Source organism: Lemur catta, chromosome 24 (assembly GCF_020740605.2).
Source record: "Lemur catta isolate mLemCat1 chromosome 24, mLemCat1.pri, whole genome shotgun sequence".
NCBI lineage: Eukaryota > Metazoa > Chordata > Mammalia > Primates > Lemuridae > Lemur > Lemur catta.
Window position 1 is genome coordinate 14,884,783 of NC_059151.1, and position 12,841 is coordinate 14,897,623.

Sequence of the window (12,841 nt, forward strand, 5' to 3'; positions counted from 1 at the left end):
ATATCTCCATAAAACATAAGAAAAATCAGCCAGGCATGATGGCACATGCCTATAGTCCCAACTACTCCAGAGGCTGTGGTAGAGGACTGTTTTAGCCCTGGAGTTCAAGGGTGCAGTAAACTATTAATATGTTTGGGCAACTACCCTCCAGCATAGGCAACAGAGCAAGACGCTGACTGTAAAAGAGAAAAAAAAAAAAAGAAGGCTGTTTTATGATTCCATGACACAGGGAGGGTATGTATGTCTGACAGTGGCTTCCAGGTGTTTCTGCCAGATGTTTGTTTCTGAATGCATCCAGAAAAGCTTATCAAGGACTTGAGTACAACAAGCATTTCCACAAGAATCAGATAAAAAAGACAGTGTTTGTCCTCACATGTGATCCTTAGATTTTGATAATTCTAGAAAAATGGTAGCATGTATACTCAGCAGTCTAGATGATTTTCCCTAACTCTGTAGATAGCTGCTGCAGTTACAAAAAAATTAACTAGGATCACAGTAGATATATTCTGCCAAATTGGAACAACAGAAGTATAAATCACATAAATAGTAGAACTTCCAACTCCAAAATTGTTCTTTTGAAAAGGGTACCACCAAAGAATTTTTAAAAGTTCAACCAAACTTACTTTTTAGTAATCCTATGTGGAAGAATTGATACTTCCTGCATGAAATTCTCACATTTCTTTCTTTTGTTTTTTTTTTTTTTTCAATGTCATTTCCTCTGATTTCTCTCCTATTTTTCTGTAGCCACTTCTCAATCTTCTTCACTAACTACTTTCCTTCTAGGAAATGTGGCCATTCCCAAAGTTTTGTCACGGGCCTTCCTCTCATTGTACATCTTCCCCATTGTGGACAAGTTCATTTAGACTTAGGACTTTGTCTATAAATATTATTAATTATAACAACATCACTCCAAATCTGCATCGCCAACCTCAGTGTTCCACCGACAGGTAGAAACACCTATCATGCAACTACCAACTGAAAATACTCTATACGAATATTCATAAACTCAACATTTATAGAAAAATGTTCATCTTCCTTGTTGACCTGCTGCTCTTCTCTATTCACCTGACAATTCTCACTCCTTCCTCATATCCAGTTTAAATGTTAGTGTCCACACCGGAAACCTATGCATCATCTGAGATTTCTCTCCACCCCTAATTTTTACATTCAGTAATCACTAAATCATATTAACTGTACCTCCCTTCTGCCTCTGCTTTATATTCCACTGCCATGAGAAATATCAGTAACTGTTTTTCTTAAATTTTACTTAAGTTTGTTTCATGTTTATAGTTCCAGGTTAAGCATGTGGTTTTAACTGATGGCTTTCACAGGGAAAAGAAAAACAAAACCACAAACAATTATTACTATTTCTTACTGGAAAAAAATATATTTTAAGCAAAACAAATGAAAAAGGTCCAATACCAATAAAAATACAATATTTTAAAATGAATAAACCCACTTTGCTAACTACTTCACAAAGAATGGGTGAAAACCTCATCATAGATTGATACTAGTCCAAGGACTGGTAATCAGGAAACTACAGCTTGGATTATTGCAAAAGCTGCCTTTGTCTCCCAGGTTAACTCCCATCTATTCCCTATAGGAAGCGTCAGCAAACTATAGCCCACAGGTGAAATTAAGCCTTCCATATGGTTTGTAAAACAAAGTGTTACTGGAACACAGTCATGCCTATCTGTTTACATATTATCTATGACTGCTTTCACACTACAATGGCAGGGTTGAGCAGACGTGAAAGAGATAACACAGCCTTAAATATTCACTACTAGGTCCTTTGCAGACAAAGCTTGCCCGTGCCTGATTTAGACCATATACAGAATGCCCTAAAACTCAAATCCAATCTTCAGACTCCCCTGCTCAATATTCTTCAATGAATCCTTACAGCAAATTTTTCTTGCTGAAGAAACACAATTCTACTTGGATATTTATCATCCCAATCCCCCTCCATGGGTCCACAAAGAGAAATAATTATTCTAAGCTAATCACAGTAATTAAATCTGTTTCCCAGTAACTGCTTTAAAAATGAGCATGTGGTGCAACCTAGATGTTAAATGTTACCGGGAGTCCACTGCATCATTCTGAGTTTTCTCCCTAGTTACAAGAAACATATGAAGAAGTGCAGCGCTTCCCACCTTCGGATATTGTCTTGTGAGAACATCATAATTGGAACTGGTGGTAATTAGCCAACCAGGAAAGGAGACATAATCATAACACTGCCAAGAGCACCCCCCAAAAAGGGACAAGAAATGGGATCCTGATGACATCACTGAACCACCAAAACAACTCGGGCCTATTGTTTCAGCCACTGTTCCTTAGGTTATCTATTACTTGCAGCAAAAGGCATTGAACCTGAGAAATTTTCCATGGCCTAAAGGATAAGATTTATTCATTTCTATAACATTAAAAAGTCTTCCACAATCTTGCCTTACCTAAGTGTTCATCTCATTCCCAACCACTCCCATTTTATGCTTTTTGCACAAGCAAAACTGAACTGTTCACACACCCTGCAAAGTTCACTCACGCATCTCAGATTTTGCGCTTGCTGTTCCTTCTGCCAAACATGCAATCTTTTTGGATGTTCCTTCTGCCAAGCCTCATTCTTCTGCCGCTCTACCTGGCATGATTACCTGACATGTTAGCCAATTTTTTAAAGCATGAATTCCTTGCCATGAACTCAAACTGTCTGGCACATATTTAACGTGGTAAGTACATAAGAAATGATAGTTATGAGCTCACAGAGGGCATCAGACACATAGTAAGCACTGAATAAAGTAATAAATAATAAGAATGACAATAAAATATAAAACTTCTGAGTGTATTTCTTACATGTTTGTATTCTGTAACATTACAAAAATACTTACTGCCTAAAAGACACTTGATAGTTATTTGTCAATTGGGCAATGAAATAAATGAATAAAAATGATTTTTGACAATTTTGTTGAAAAAACACAGAAATTATATAGATACAGCTGTATTTTATTATGAGAACCCTAAAGACTGAAACTGCATCTATCATCGTCTCCTGCAACTTGCAAAACCTAACTTATAAAAGTTCTTTGATAAATACATACTAAATTAAAGGTGTCATCATACAGTTCAGATTAGGAGGTGCTTTAGGTGTCACACCTACATAGCATAGCAGCATTTTTGTTATTGTGAAATGTTTTTGTACTTTTATTACAATTGGTTACACCCAAAATGAGTCTATTGCCCAAAATTAGTCTATTGCAATACAGACTATGACAATCTTTTGGCTAATGATAACAGGGTATCCTATTCTGATAAAATTACTGTTACCATGACAATTATCTGGCAGATAGAATATATCTTGTTTTAATGAAATAAATGTATCTCTTTCAGTTTCAATTTATGGGAATGAGGTCGATAATAGTGAGATCACGTTAGCATAAAAATGTGTAAGATAGCTTGTGCTTCTCAACAAGGAATTTCATTTCTGACTTCTGTACTCAGTATCTTTAAAAAATAATCTGCTGTTGGCACTGGTGCACACTGGCCAAGTTTTACAATTCTTATTGCTATTTGTTTATGGTACCAGAAATCTATTGTCGAGTTCCCAGTTTTAAAGATAGTTACTTTCTTAGTGACAGGAATCGCTATGTAATACCCTTGATCACTGAACAAGGATTTGAACTGCAGGGGTCCACTCATATTTTCTTCTGCCTCTGCCACACAGAAACACCACCACCAACTGCTGTTCCTCCTCCTCAGCCTACTTTGTGTGAAGATGATGAGAACGAACACCTGTCTGATGATCCACCTCCACTTTGTGAATAGTAAATACAGTTTTTCTTCCTTATGATTTTCTTAAAAATGATGTTTTCTCTAGTTTTCTTTATTGTAAGAATACAGTATATAATACAACACATAACATACAAAACATCTTAACTGACTGCTTATGTTATCAGTAGGCTAGTAGTAAAGTTTTGGGAGAGTCAGAAATTATACACAAATTTTTGACTGCACAGGGAATTGGTGCCCCTAACCTGTGCATTCTTCAGATCAACTGTAATTAATATTCATTTCTGAGATATATAAATATAAATAACTCATTTTAATAAGATGTCCAATTTATTATAATGTGATCATAGAGGAACCATATAACATATTAACTTTAAAACCTTTTTTTTATTTATTCAAAAATATCATAGAGCATTTTAGGGACCATAATTAAATGAAGACTCTTCTTAGACAACACTGTTTGACATTATAAACTCCCTACAACTACCTTATTAAATAATTCTAAATTCTAGACTACTAAGAAATAAATTTTAAAAATACACATGCAATTTACAGATTGACTTTTTAACTGCTGTTCTGTGCTCAAAACTTCCTTACTCTTAATTTTTTACCCCTGGTAGAACCACCAAGAATAATTCACTATTAGAAGTTTTACCTGCATTGCTATTTTGAGAAGGGTTGTCAGGTATCTTTTCTTCTTTGTATTCTGAAGTTTGGTGGTGAATACTGTGTATAAAAATGTAATAAATAATATTACTATTTTAGTGCTGATATGAAAACATTTAGCAAATATATGAAATTCTCAAGAGTATTTCAACAAAATCAGAGCTAACATCAGAACTTTAATTACCCCATACACTTCAAATCTGTAAGCTCTCCAAAGTTCTTATTAAGCTTCTAATTAAAGAATAAAAAGGTAAGGTGAAGTCCTCATGAAGTGTGGGCAGTATAGTTCATTCAATTAACTACAGTACGCTTGACATAATGAAAAGTGTCCTTCCTGAACATAAAAGAAGTCTTAGCACTATAACCAACAGTTATTTGTTCATTGACAAGTTGCTTTTCTTAGGCTCAACATCTTTAAGACATGAGGATTTTTCTGCCTTCTGTCAGTATTGATAGGTTGTCATATATATTTGGTATTAATAATATAACATTTTTACAATGCTTGAAGAAATAGTGAAGTAACGGAATATTTTGTTACTGAATTTAATTACTGATATTACTTTAGAATCCCAAATGCAACTCATTCTGAGGCCAGCTGTGGTGGCTGATGTCTGTAATCCTAGCACTCTAGGAAGCCAAGGCAGGAGGCTTAAGCTCAGGAGTTCTAACCCAGGCTAAGCAAGAGTAAGACCCCATCTTTACCCCAAAACAGAAAAAGTTAGCAGGGCATGGTGGTGAGTGCCTGTAGTCCCAGCTACTCAGGAGGCTGAGACAGGAAGATGGCTTGAGCCCAGGAGTCTGAGGCTGCTGTGAGCTAGGCTGATGCCACAGCACTCTAGCCCAGGCAACAGAGTGAGACACTGTCTCAAAAAAAAAAAAAATTTAAAACCCATTCTGTATTTTTTCCAGATGTTAAAGTTTTCAGAAAATGATATTAAGTCCTAATTTTGATTATTAGTTGTCCTATTCTTTGTGGCTTGTAATTCAGGGTATCTCAGCTATTTTATACTTTGTAACAAAATTTTTTAATAAATATATTATAGGCTTAAATTAGATAACATAAATGTCCCCCATTACTGACCTAATCAATCACACCAAGGGCAGAAAACTAATAAATGTCAAGACCTGGTTTGGACTGCTACTGTTCCTTCTCTACCTACTCAAACTCTGAACCAGCAGATCTTTGTTGGCATGATGCTTACTCTCCATGTTTCTCTCCAAGTGATGTGGAAAGCAACACGTTACTTTTATTTTTTTCTAAGTTCAATGAAGGGGATACTAGTTAACATTTTCTCATGTCTGAGGTAAGTATCAACAACATATTTGCACGATAACATTACATGTCCAATACTCAACTCCACTGTTATTTCATAGATCACTTTACACAATTTTCTTTTTAGTGAAAATCACAATTTTAATATTGGGTGACACCTGTTTTGCTCTGACACACCCTGTTTCCTTGGAGCTAGTCAGCAACTAGTCAAATGATGTTCAAAGGACTGCACAAAATATGACATGCTTCATAAATTTTCATGCCATCCTTGGGCAAGGACCATGCTAATCTTCTCCATATTCTTTCAATTTTATTGTATGTGCTGATGAAGCAAGCACAAAGCCCTACATGGACACTGATGAGTCATGGATGAGGCTTGGCCCCATTAAATCCAACCAACCTCCTGTTTATTTATTTATTTATTTATTTAATCAACACAGGAGCCAGTCAACCAATTAACCTACTTCAGACTCAGAGAATTCTGTTGACTGGCTTCCTTGTGTGGTAGAATTTGAAAATATTTAATAAACTTCAGGTACAGATGCAAGTATTGATAACTTGGGAGATTTTCACATGAGGGGCCAACTACAAGTTTGTGACCGTAACTCTGCACAAGGATGAAATGTAACTTTCCAGTACCTAAGAAAAGGCACCACACAGGGGGAAAAGGGGGCTTAGCACACAAATCCAGTAGCAAAGAAGAAAGGAAGCCCTAATATCTTCCTGCAACAATATTTGAAACTCTCTGACTATTTAGAACAATCCCAACTATTTGTTAGAGGGAAGACAAAAAAGGGCATCAAAGGATAACTTACCAAGAAGATCTAGGCTAAGTCCAGGTTGAGATGAGGGCCCGATGTGAGGTTTTGAGTGTGGAGGGAGGGCCATTTTGCTGACTGTGTGTGTGGGCATAGCTAGGAGGCCCAGCTGCCAGACCAGGGTACTGCTGCTTTAGGAACAATGGTGGAGCATATGTGCCTATGCACATGAAATCAAAAAAGATGTGACATTGAAGGCTAAGTATGGATCACCGTGAACGCTGAGGGATGTGAACCTGTAAGGGCACCCTGGTTGCAAAGGTCAATCATTTCCAGATAGCAAGACCAGTGTCAAATGCAACGACAGAATCAAAGGAGGCAATGGAATGATTGAAATGTCCTTTCATTCCCCTCCTTCTGACTTGTAAAAATGGCTGTCTTCTTTGCACTTAGAGAACACTTTAATTTCTTCAGAAATTCAAGGAGGAGGCTATAGGAGATAGCCCCTAGGAGACAGTACAAAATTTTCTGTTAACTAGACACTTCAAGACCCAAATAACTAATTAGAAGAATCAAATATGTCACATGATTATTATCCCATGCTGAGGGGTTATTCATCTAATGAAATGGAAAACATTGATATCACTAAAGATAATGGTCTTAAAACTCCTGAAATAAAGAATTCTGTACCTATTACTACTTTTAACTACTTTAGCCTTTTGCTTGATTTCTGACTGATTAATTGGACTAACTCACTGCCATTCCCATGCTACCTGAAACACACTATGAAATTTCACCTGATGTATGAGCTACAAGACTTATAATTATTTTAAACCTCAGTGTTAATTAGTCTTTTAATGTAAATACTTACTTATGTAAACCACTAGCAGTGGGATAATCTTTTGCAGCCCATCCAAAGATATCTTCATGAAAAACATCAGTATCTTGCTCAAGAAGAAGAGTGACTATACTTGGTGATTTACAATGTGCAGCAAGCACGAGGGCTGTTCTAAAATAACAGAGAGATAACTTCATGCCTAGGAACTTTAATAAAGTTATTTAAAATGCTAATTTAATATATATTACCAGCTGAATATTCTGCCTGCTAGTGTAGAATTAACCATTTACATGTACTAACTGGCACAAGCATCTTGGATGCTCAAGTGTTCATCTTTATAAATTACCACCAAGGTTAAAAGCAAGGGATAAAAAGGTAGCCTTTTGTCTCATTAAGGTATAACATAGGAGAAGTTGGTCATTCTTTGCTGAGATCACTTATCTAAAGTAAGCAAGGTATTAACTGTCCATGTCCTCCCTATTTTGATATAATGTACTGTAATTCAAAGTCAACTAGGGGTCAGTGAAATAAGAGCTATCTGCAGGCTTAAAACAATAACGTCAATAATAATGATAAAAATAGTAGTCGTATTAGTTTCAGTTAATCATGCTGATGAGCACGCGCTGGGCACCAAATTCAATGCTCTCTATATAATCTGACTTGTACACAACCATCCTGGGAAGGCATATTGTTATTCTCCTTTTCATATTAGAATACACATTTGGTGATAAGTAGTGTTCCCAAGGTCACACACTTACTTAGCAAGTGGGAAAGCTAGAATTTAAACCCGGTCTTATGTGAATGGAAAGCCTCTTTTCCCTTTATCATCCACTTATGGCTTATCTTCTTCATTAAAGAAAAACACTGTCCAAATAAAGTTGTCTTTCTCCCTTTTCTCATAACAATTAAAAAGAAAAAAAATCAAAATACGTTAGAAATAAAAACAGTAAAAAAACTGATGAACCCACAGTATCTAGTTATATCAATTAATAATCCTTTAGGAATCACCAAACATCAATATTCTTCAAAGAAAGCAACTTAAAGCAAAGAGTTATCAAAAAGACAAAATGACTTTCAACTTCTATTTATGTTTCATATAGCATTTTTGAAGGAAAACTCTAGAGGTTAAAAAATATTATAAAAGGGTTAAGAACTTCAATATTGAGGCATAAAGTCAACTAAAAGTTAAAGTCCACACTTTAATAAAACTAATATGAAACTTCTTTAGCTAATATAAGATCACATGATCAAAAACATCAGATTACAAACAACAAATATCAGTCAGCATTATAAGAGATGACAAATCCTACTGCATACTGTTCTTTAGGTTCCCCAGTCCATGTAGTTGCTTTTATACCTAACTGATGATTTGTATTGACATTTGTCACTCTATCCTCCCAAAAATTATGTTAATCTTCTTGTTCTTTTAATACTTCTGACTTGAATGACTCTTACTACCCTAAAATAACATTCACATTTTTTTTAAAAAAAGCACTAAATACTATACCTGTTCATTTTATCTACTGCATTTACATTTGCATTCTTCTTTACCAAAAATTCTACCATTTCCTCTTTTTTTCCACTCACAGCAAGTAAAAGTGGAGTGAGGTGATCCTGTAATACAGCAAAATTGATATATCATTTACAAAATTTCATATCTACCAATTGAACTGAAAATTTGATGTAAGATCCTATGAACTTAAACATATCATACAGAAAGTAAATGAAAGGTAGTTTCATCCTCTCGCCCCTCTGTGCTTTCCCATGTGCTGCTCCTCCCCTTAGAAACTCCCCTCCTCTCCATCTTGAAGCTAGCTCCTGCCACCTCCAAAATTCACTTCAAACATTTATGGGTTCCAAGAATCTTTGTTTCTATCACATTTACGATGGTATACTGTACGTATTTTATTGTTTTCTACCCAAGCCAAGAAGTTCTTGAGGGCAGGGGTTGTATCTTTTATCTCCACATTCCCAAACCCTAAGACATAGTAGTAAATGCTTCAAGTATTTTTATTGAATTAATGATCTCAATTATTATATCTACAGCAACGTTTCTTAAATGACATTGCAGACAGTATTTATTTACCACAATTAAAGACTGCACCCCAACAGACAGATTCTATGACCATCTGTGCTACAGACAGTGTGCAAAGCTGTGTATTAGATGTCCAGTATTAAAGAAATCTCTCAAACTTTGCCTCATCTCTATGTGACAATACTTTTCTTGCAAAAGAACATGTGAAGAACTAAATCTTCAGAGATACAGTTTTGAGAATTTTCCAGTAAATATGGAGGTTTCCTCCAGGTGACACAAACTCATGTGATTCTCTTCTAACAGTGGTGTAGGACCCCAGGTGCCAATTTCAGGCACTACTTCCCCAAATGGGTCACTAAGCAAATGGGCTTTCAATAAATGAATTTCAATTCCTTATTATTACATGATCCATGTTGTTTCTCTTATGACAAGATGAAAGATGTTTATCTTACCAGTTAGAAGGATCAGTATGACTTTTCTCCTCAATTATAATGACAATCCTGGGATGCTAATGCATATCTACTTTATTATACTCCACCTGTATTCTGATTTCCATTTTAATTGGTACTTACAAAGTTATTTTTACTTTATGCACAATATAAATCAGAAATAAAAATATGATGGCTTATCAATAAAAGTTCTAATCGTGATCTGTGTGGATTATTGCTAACATAATGGAAGCCACTAAATCATTTGCACTTTGCAGGGTCTACGCAGAGGAGAAAGATATACTGTTGTCTGAATTATGCACAGCCTAGCCAACTATAAACATGGGTAACCTAGAAAGCTAATAGGCTTTCTAATAGGAGAATGATTATTTATGGTATATATAAAGAAAAATAAATTTTGTAAAAAAGAACTTCTATATTCTAAAATCCAACCATATTACTAATAGATTAACATATAATATAGATGACATACATTATCAACAAGTATAAGCTATCTCGAAAACCTTGAAATCATTTCAAAATATACTATGAAACAAGATTTCTCCTCTCAGATGCTTATGTAGGCAAAGTAGGTGACCTGAACATGGAAGCACCTAGGTGGGCACAGGAGCAAACTGGAAAACATACACCTTGTATAAAGGGGGAAGATCCGCACAGCACAGCAAACAGTAATATGAGCTCAAGGGACAATAGGTTTGATTCTTTGGGGAAGCCTGAAACCCAGTTTCCTCCATGTCTCCTAAATTTTACATGTGGACTCAATTTATGGAGACAAACTAAGCCTATTGATAGGCTGCATTTTGACTATAGTACTTGTGTTCTAAAATTTGCTAAAGATGTTTCCAAATAGTTGTGCATAAAGCACATATGTATATGTGAAATCTTTCCTTTCTTTAGTATCATAGGTTTTACCAAAATACCAAGCCCCAATGTGTAATAAAAGTTGCTATTAAGACTCATAATACCCACTTCAAGAATATTTCAAACATCTGTTCATTTACTGTCCATTTGTGTTCATTTTTCCCAGATTGTTAACCAAATGATTAACTTATGTAGGGTTAGAGTTAGCCCACAGGACTGATAAAACTAGATTATTAAAAGAATTCATATCTATGTTCTTAGGAACTTCAAGGCTCTCAGTGTTTAAAACTGCCATCCTCATTATGCCAAAGCTCTATGAACTTAACAGACATACAGAGATAGTCCTTAATACAGCTGTACCTGAATAAAAGGTTAAGGATTTGCTATCATTCTAATTGAGAAAACCCTGCTTGTAGTAAACATTTGTTGAGCTAATCTCCTGAATGTTAACAAAGAAATGTGAAATCCTGAAAGGGCCCACTGCTACTTATTGAAAGACTGTCTGAAAGCAAATTTCTAAAGACTCTCTGAATGGCAGTGAAGGATTGTTAAAGAGAAGGAAAAAGGTGTTAGCTTATAAGCTGATAGATATTGCCAATGATATTCTTTTGAACTGCTCAACCACAGAGCTAGACAAAGGCAGATAAAGTCAGACTGATATTATTAGAAAGGAGAGATTTGAAGGAAGTAGCATCTGTCAAACTCCAAATCTTCTGGAGATTTCTTCAGTTTTTGAAATATGGGAATATATATTATATTTATTTATTCAGTGATTCTTAAATAGGAGTGCATCAGAATCTCAAGAAAATTTTTTTTCATTGGTTACAGAGAGTGTTTCATTATGTTGCACAGGTGGGCTTGAACTCCTAGGCTCAAGTGATCCTCCTGCCTCAACTCTCCAGAATAGCTGGGACAACAGGCATATATGACTGCAGCCAGCTTTGAGGAAATCTGTTTAAATATATATGACCAGGCCTTATTGGATTTACTAAATCAAAGTCTTCGGGGATTGGCAAAGACTTGTAGATTGTTAAAAAATTTTCCCAGGTCACTGTGGTATACAACTCTAGCTGAGAATCAGTGGAGTAGAAAATCACTTCAGTGTCTTATCTCTCTCACATAGCCAAGTCCCTTGATCATTTGGAGATCTGCCCAAAAACAGGAAATAGTAAAACATGGAGTTATTTACTGAAAACTCCATTTAATTTTACTGCACAGGGTTAGAACAGGGACTAAGAAACTCAAAATACAACTTGACTTTGCTTTTTATAAGCTCTGTATCTCCCACCTTCCCAACAAGAAATTCTAATAGAGTCTTGTCTAAGTGGCTGTTTCTGCAAGAGTAGGATAAGAAGTCAGTTGAGTACTTACTCTTCCCTCTTCTGAAGTCTTTCCCACATCATCACCACCTATTCACTGCCAGTCTGGTTTCCTCACAGTCCCCCTAAATTTGATTTCTGGGCAAGTTTACAACTCACTACCACTCTTTCCCAAAATGAGAATTATTTTCCTGAAAACTGAAGAGCACTTTGTCTAAACATATAAACTGGGAACAATCAAACAAATAAACATACAAAAAACATCTCCATTGTATTTTCCCTAAATTACCTGATTTCCAAACTGGCCGGCGGCATATTTCTGATTGTTCTCTTTTTCCCTTTCCATTTTTCTCTCTTAAGACTTGCCAATTAGAGATAAGTCACTTTGATATAAATCACATTTTTAGGAAACTTGCCAACAGCAGCAAGACTTCCATTTGCTGTATAATGCTTTAGATATGAGTTTTAAGATAAAGCCTACTTCCAGGGCATATTGGCATCCCTGGGTTGTTTTATACGAATTAGAAAAAAAAAAAAAAAAAAGTTGTTTGGAAAAAAACTTGAAAAAACAAGTTTTCCTTTAACACATGCAGGGTTTTCACAAATATTAACCATGAATGTACAGAAGAAAGCTGCATCCTCCTCTAATGTTTCTTTAAATGTTTAAATATTTAAAGTAAAATCTTAGACAATTAAGTTATTTCAAACTATTTTCATTCAGGGAATATTTGAGCTTCCAAATATGGAAAATTGATGGTTACATATGTCAGTGTTCTATATTTTGAAAACAAATTGGTTGATCTATACCTTGTTTATTGCTTCTATATTTGCGCCATGTGAAAGGAGTTTTTCTGTGATTGACAGG

The 12,841-nt window shown here is 35.3% G+C and overlaps 1 non-coding gene across 1 annotated transcript; it reads right to left on the reverse strand.

Moving 5' to 3' along the window:
* Window positions 1-5,947: 5,947 nt before the first annotated feature.
* Window positions 5,948-6,054, reverse strand: LOC123627396. Its single transcript, XR_006731271.1, has one exon. It is a non-coding gene; the product is annotated as a U6 spliceosomal RNA (small nuclear RNA).
* Window positions 6,055-12,841: the final 6,787 nt, after the last annotated feature.